The sequence below is a fragment of the Fukomys damarensis genome, unplaced genomic scaffold, assembly GCF_012274545.1.
Source record: "Fukomys damarensis isolate Sample0158 unplaced genomic scaffold, DMR_v1.0_HiC HiC_scaffold_14, whole genome shotgun sequence".
NCBI lineage: Eukaryota > Metazoa > Chordata > Mammalia > Rodentia > Bathyergidae > Fukomys > Fukomys damarensis.
Window position 1 is genome coordinate 69,428,428 of NW_022900926.1, and position 8,161 is coordinate 69,436,588.

Here is an 8,161-nt window from a genome sequence, read left to right on the forward strand (position 1 = left end):
TATATAGGATCTTTTATATCTGTGTATGTAGTTTGACAGACGTATATACACTATTTTAAATTGGACAAGGTATATCAAATTGGTTAAATATTGGTGGGAAAATGGATTTGTATGTAGTCATGGAGCCTTAAGTCATTAAGGTTTATTCATTAAGGTTTATTTAACCTTGTTCATTAGGTTTTCTTATCTGCCATGAGCAATAACTATTTTGTGAACTTATTCACACCTTAAGATCATTCCTTCTCCAATTATCACAAGTACTACAAACTGGTTTCACAAGAACTTTTGATCTGAAACAGGACTGTGAAAGAATCTAGCATCTAGAAACAAATGCCTTCGAAAGGAGGTATTACATTTAGGGGATTCACAGAGGCTGCTTCTGTCTCAATGACCAACTTTCTGATGGGGAAACTGAGGTCCAGAAAGTTTAAATGGCACATAGTAAAGAGGGCAGAACTCAAATTTTAGACTGTGAGTCAGTGCTCTCTTTGACAGAAGCATCGCTATGTTTCCTTTTTAGAACACTAGACTATGTGTTTGTTGGACAGTGATCTTCCTAAGGGCAAACTCAAGCTTCTTCTACACCACAGGCCCTGGAACTAGTCCAGTCCTACTGACAGAAGTGGGAAGAAGTTACCATTCACAGTCAGCCTGAATATACATCCTAGACTGGCTGTGGCCTTCAGAGTCAGCTGCCTAGAGTCTCTCAGCAAAGCACCCTGGCCATCAGATCACGTGTTTGAAAAATGTCCAATATAAGCTAACAGGATAGTGCATAAAATTATGACTTCCTTCATGCAAATGATCTTATTTTCCTGCTAATCTTAGCTCTATTTATCTCTTCTTGAATTAACCAAGTAAACCAGACATCCAAGACAAACCAGACAGATGGCTTTCCTCACTGTAAAGGATCCTCCAAAGACACATGGGCAAGATTTTCTCTTCATCCTTCCTCTGATTTTCAGTTGAAAGTGAGGCAAAAAAATGTTTTAAAAGGTGAGACAAGTAGGCAAAAATTTATGTTGGTGTTCATCATACTTAGAATTTCTTATAAATCTTGTATTTTTTAAATTGAGAATTCCTATAGAATATCACATAAAAATTCACACAGGTAATATTAGAGAGAATAAGAAAAGTAAAAGAATGTTGACTGATTTTTACTGGTAGTGCCATGTGCCAAGAAGTACACTGGTGAAATTGCTGCACTTAATTGTCAGAGGAGATTTACGGGGCCCTCTATAGGTGGGCATGGTAATATTCCCATTTTTCACAGGAGAAAGCCTCCTTTCCTGAGAGGTCGGGGGACATGAAGGGCATGAGGCTGGGATCTAAATGAGGAACAGCCTCAGAACAAAGCTCACATCCTTACCTCATATATGTTTTTAGAAAAATGCATTTTCCTAGTTTAATAATTTTGTTGGTTAAGTCCATTCTTAAAGATTTATACCTTAGGAACTAATTTTTGTTTTTCAAGATTTCCTTAAAGCAAAAGTTATAGACTTAATTCATTCAGAAATGCTCTGAGAGGGCCTGGGATTTAGCTCAGTGGTGCTGCTGCCTACCTTGTAAGTGCAAGGTTCCAAGTTTGATCCCTGGTTAAAAAAAAAGAAAGAAAGAAAGAAAGAAAGAAAGAAATTAGAGAAGTGCTCTGAGAGCTCCTTCTCAGTTCCAGACTTTCCAATAAAATCCAGTTTTATTTCTCTGTCCATCCCTTTGGGCTTGTCAGGCCTCATAAGCTGAATCTTCCCTGGGTTGTCATTTTTGCAGGATCTTTTTTTTATATATATACCAGGGATCAAACTTGGGATGTTGTGCTTGCAAGGCAGGCATTGGAACCACTGAGCTAAATCCCCAGCCCTTCCCAGGCTCTTAATTTGGTTTGCAGATGTCCTGGCAGCTTATAAGCAGCCCAGACACATCTCTCTTTGGTTATCTTTCTTTCTTCTCTTCTGTACTCCCTTCCTGAACTATACAACAAGAGCCGTTCTCTACCACAGAACAGTCTCACTCTATCACATACAAATGAGATGGGATCCCACTTGTTCACAATCTCCGATAACCTATGGAAACATCTTATATCTTTCTGATGAGCAACCATGCATAGAACATCCCATGGAAGCAGACAACTCACTTGGCTCCCTAAAATCAACCCCTCTGCTTTCAGAGAAGCCTAGTTGACCATTAATTTACGTGGCTGCTGAAGCTAAGTCACTGAGTATCCCCTCCAAAAAAAAAATACAATCGACATCAAAAAATATGCAGAAAAATATTCATTGGAACACTATCAGTAATATGCCCAAACTGAATACTACTTAAAAACAACCATAAATCAAATACACAATTCAATACCATTAGGACAAGGAAAACGAACAATGAAGACTATATGCAAATATGGGGCATGAACTTCACAAACATAATAAGTAAAATAAGCCAGATACCAAAGACTACATTGTATAATTCTATGTATAACTTTTTAAAAGAGGTGGTCTAGTCAAAGACATCAGAAATCTGGCTATTGTTTACTCCTGGGAATAGGAGGAGAGGGGGACTGTAGGATAATTTTCTGTAGTTGAACTGCTGGTGACCCACGTGTGTCACTTTGTGACAACTGTTCCATCAAGCCATCCCATCGTGATGGAAAGACTTTCCTCTAAGTATGAGACACAGCATGGAACAAGACCCTGGAGAGCATCCACTATACCCTCTATTTGACATGAGAATAATAGTTTCAGAGAGCTTAACTATCTTAAGACCACAGAAGAAATCCATGGAAGGACTGGAACTGGACAGCTACTTCCTGTTAAAATCCTTTCTATCAATGTAAGTCCCTGGAATGTTAAATCCTTTTAAAATTGGAACAGGATATGCTCCTTTAAGAAAACAGCACTTAAAATACCTGAACATTTCTTTTTTCTTTTTTATGCTGGGAATCGAACTCAGGACCTTGCACTTACCAGGCAGGCAGCAGAATCACTGAGCTAAATCCCCGGCCCAAAATACATTAAGTAAACATTTAACATTTCATGGACACTAGGAAGACACAATGAGGTATGTATTTTGTAAATCTCAAGAGAAAACCCACTGGAATTCTATAAGGATATAGGATAAAACATTTAAAGCTTCCCTACCCATAAACTCCAACCATCAATAAGGAGAAAAACAAAACACAAGGGACAAGGTGTAGTAGCCCATCTCTGTCATGAAAGGTTTTGAAACTATGCCAAACGGGTAATACCTAGCTTTTCTGTCCTTTTTACTTCATCTAAATGTGTACATACCTATATTCTCTCTCCCGCTCTCCCTTTATTTTAGCATTAGCCAAATTGGTAGATACTGCTTTTGGAGGGAAAATTGGTAATTGGCAAGGGTTCACCAACAGTCTGTGACCCACCATTCCACAATAAGCTTTAAAGCTAAAACTTGGACAAATCAGCAGTATAATAAAAAATACCTCCGTTACACCCTCATACTTGCATTGTCCTGAACTGATTAAAAATATTTACCTTTCGTGGTCATTTTGACTTTGGGAAAGAGCCGTAAATCACATAGTGCCAGATCTAGTGAACAGTCATAATGTTTTTACAAGCTAGCCTTTCCATTAAATACCATTTGGAGGCAACATTCACTGGGTTTTTTTTTTTTTTCCACACCTTGTAAAGACACCCATCCACTTGATAAGCACTCTATTACTAGTCATTCTGGGGATCTGCCCAGAAGATCTGATTCAAAGGGGTATGCAAGATTGAGTCTGAACCAGTTATCACTGAAATACATGGTGGGATCAAAAAAATATAGTGGATGTCTACAGAAGGCTGTTACAGTTACAGATGCATTGACATTAATCCCTGTCAGAATACTCCCTTCACTTCAAGCACAAATCCCATCATTCTTTCCCCTTTCCGAAGGAGTTCAAGAAGTCTTCTTTCATGTCTGTAGTTGTGTCATCATTGCTGGCTCAATATCCTAAATAGATTCAAGACGTGTGACTTTCATGGTCATTTCGACTTTGAGGAAGAGCCAAAAACTGCCCAGTGTCAGATCTGATAAGGTGAATGAGGATACACTGTGATGTTTTTATGAACATACCTTTCTGTTGGATGGCACTTGGCCACAACATTCACCATATTTTTTGTCACACCTCATAAAGATACCCGTGAACGAGGACTTCCAAGACTGCTTCAGAAAGTGGCAAGAAAGAAGGAATGAGCATTCAAAGAGGTGGAGAGATGGGGGGGTTTAATAGCAATATGTCTTTAACTATTAATGAATTTTTAAAGATTTAAACATTTACTGTATTTTTTTGTTCACACCTCATATTTCCTATACTGAAGCACTACTCTCCGAAATTCATTTGCAAATAGTACTAAAATTGCTTCTAAGTGTTAACTTCTTTGAGGAAAGTTGCACTCACCCTTCTTGGTCTGATTCACCCTATTTCTGCTGTCAACTCATCTCCCAGGACCAAGATCATCTCGTTCACCCACAGAGTTCCCCAACATTGCCTATTCTTCAGCTTTTGCTGCTACACTGAGTTACCTTTGGAGTTAGTCTCCAGTCCTTTCCTTCGTCAGTTTCTGTCTCCTTATTCCCTTTCTTCCTTCCCCAAATTTATAAACAACCAAAAAGAAAAAGGAGGATAGAATCATTGGACTCAAGTAGCTTCTTAAAAGGTGAAGCCTTGGAAACATAAGACTGTATTAATGTGTTAGCTCTGCTGGTCTGATATCTTGTTTCTCATGGACAATCTAAAATAGTCTGAAAGATGGTAAGTTAACGGAACATAACTTTGATAGTGCTCCGAAATGTTTATAAAAGTATCTGAGTCATCAGTCAATAAATATAAATTCAGGCACTCATAGTTTCTTAAAGTCTATACAAAGACAATCCCCCTGGGTCTATTTAATGTGTTTTCATAAGTTATTGTTATATATAAATAATTATGTATACATGCACAGTTTAAAATTGCTTTCTTCCTGATTTTCAGTAAATGTATGGTTATTAAAAGTTCAAATTTCTAGTGGATACCCTCATATTCAAAGATTAAGTTCCGGGGATTTAGCTCAGCAACTCCACCATCTGCCTTGCAAGCACAAGGACCTGAGTTTGATCCCCGGTGCAAAAAAACAAAAACAAACAAACAAGCAAACAAACAAAAACCAAAAAAATCAAAGATAAAAAGAAGTGGGGATTTTCCTTTGGGAAATCCCTCCAGGCCATGAGTCCATCAGATGAAACCTCCTCTGTGGCTGGAAATAAAGCTCTCTAAACTGATTTGCTTTAGTTTTCTGCAAGGCTCTGACTTCCCTGCTTTTCCACAGAGTCCTATGATATTGTGCTTATTCTTAATCCCTTACTTTTTTGCCCATTACTTTCATTTTTTTAAATGCTTTTGGATGATGAAAGATTTGATATGGGAAAGTAAAATGTTTTTTGCCAAATGACATTTCTCAAAGTTGTAAAATGTCTGAACAGGTTGTAATGGACAAATGGTATAAAATTTTTTTGCTTCATTGTTTTTGTTTTTGTTTTTTGTTTGTTTGTTTTTGTACCAGGGATTGAACTCAAGACCTTGCACTTGTGAGGCAGTCAGCAGAACTACTGAGCTAAATCCCCAGCCCTATTATTTTCTTTTTCTTTTTTGAGGTAGGGTCTTGCTATATAGCTAAATCTAATGTTGAATTCACTCTGTAACTCTGGTTAGCTGCAAACCCATGGCATTGCTACCACCTCAGCCTCCCAGGTTCTGGATGACAGGCCAGTGTCATCATGCCCAGCAAAAATTCTTGTATGTGTGATTAAATGTGTTATAATTAAAAAGGGTCATTTGGCCAGGTGTGGTGATGCACTCCTGTAATCCCAGCATTCATGAGGCTGAGGCAGAAGGACCATTCATTCTAGGTCAGCCTGAGCTACTGAGTCCCTCTCTCAAAAAAAAAAAAGTTACTTAAGGATTTTCTAAAACAAAACTTTAATACATTAATAGCAAACAAAAATCTATGTCAAACGTTCTCCATTGTAGGTGGGAGTGCAGACTGGTACAACCACTATGGAAATCAATATGGAGATACCTCAAAGAGCTGGGACTAGAGGTTCCATTTGACCCAGCCATCCCTCTCCTGGGTATCTTTCCAAAAGAATTAAAAGAATCATATCACTGTGATATATGTGCACCTATGTTTATAGTGTCACAGTTTGTAATAGCTAAAACTTGGAAACAGCCCATATGCCCATCAGTTGGAGACTGGATAAAGAAGATGTGGTTTTTCTATAAAATGGAATACTACTCATCAGCCACAAAAAATGAGAAAATAGAGTCATTCATAGAAAAATGGATACATATTGAGGATATGCTCCTAAGTAAAATAAATAAGTCACACATGTATAAATACTGAATAGTTTCTCTGGTGTGAAAAACTATAATGGTATATAAGGTCCTAATGACATAATTGACAATGTAAAATAGGAAGAAAAGGGCTAAAGGTTAGGGGAAGTGGGAAGGATAGGGGAAATATAATAAGGGAAAAGAAAAAATGAGAAAATAAAAAAATGTAAATAAAGTGTTTGTAAATGGGGAGGGGAGGAGGGGGTGATGGGAGGGCAGGGACAAGGGGAAAAATGAGAACCAAGACCTGTCATATAAAGGTACAAGACCCCAATGATGAATGTAACTGTACTGTCTACCTAAAATGTACCAATAAACTCAATAAGAGAAAAAAAAATCTATGTCAAACGTAATGAGGTTTTATTAAAACATCAGTCTACTCTTAAAACATTTACAAAACTAAAAAGAACAATGATTTTCTATCTTATCAAGATAATTTCCTGTGTTCTCTTGTGTTTCTCTGATTTTGATTACTTAAACACTCGAGTCTTAACAAAATCAGGGTTAAGTATCAGTTTGTTTTAAATCTTTTAAAGGATGACTTTATAATTTTGATTAAAAGAACAATTATTATTTTCGGTCACTAATATATTTGATACCATATATATTTAGGACAGGAGATGTTTGTATTTCTGAGGGCCAAATATGCTGAGACTAGGATTTATTTAAGTGTTCAATAATTTATGGATTTTTAAATTGCATAATTTTAATATAAGCAAGATTACCAATAAGTTCTCACTTCAATGTAATATTGCATTCATCTAGACCTTAAACATATCATTTGGTCAATTTAACTTTTGGTTTTTCCCATTTTATTTTTTCAGTACCATCTTTTTCAAAATCCGCCATTTGTGCATTCCTCCTATTTAAAACCTGCTTGGCCTCTATCCTGTGTAGGCCTGCTAGACGATTCTAAAGTTCCCTTCAAAAGTAGAAGCTACATTAATACAGTGTAAAGGATTTCTATTTGCTTGTGAAGGTAGTTATTGCTGACTTCTTTGCATGGTAAATGCATTTATATTTCCCATGTGTAGAAGTCTTTTAAAATACAAATTTAGGTAAATACCTTACTATTGGAGACCAGCTTGATACCCACACTGAGAACTGGCTTATGAATTAGCTCTTGATTAAACTGAGTCTGTACTAGGCCTACATGACTTGCTAAATGAACCTTCGGCTGGCATGCAGAAACTAAACTCCCTATGCCAATGCCCTCAGTTGAGCCTCAATGGCCAGTGACACCATGGCACCACTGACGGCAAGGTAACACTGCAGCTGAGGACTCTGACTCTTATGCAAGATTAGCTCACATCAGCGCTTAGCCCAGCTGTTCCCTGCATTCCCCTTACACCTCCTGCAGTGTTGTGTTACCAGTAAATAGTGGCAAGTCCAGAGCCTTGGAAAGTAGCCTCATAAGAGTTCTGGCCATCCTAGAATACCATTTTGCAGTCAAACCTTTGTCTTCTCTTCTTGGATGTGCCCTCAGATGGTTGAGGGATTGCACAGCCCCAGTACCTTACTGTACTGGTGCTTCTCCAACTAAAATTGTTATAAATGATAGACTTTTGGGGGCCTGTGATATTCTTTATACTAAAATAAAGATTTAGGGGCCAGAGGTTTAGCTCAGCAGCCCCAGCACCTGCCTGGCAAATTCAAAGTCCTGAGTTCAATCCTTGGTTCCACAAAAAATATGAATAGTAATAAAAATAAAATAAAGATTTAAATATGTTTTGAGGGAGATGGTAAAGAGCGCCTAATGATCGTGATACAATAATGTCA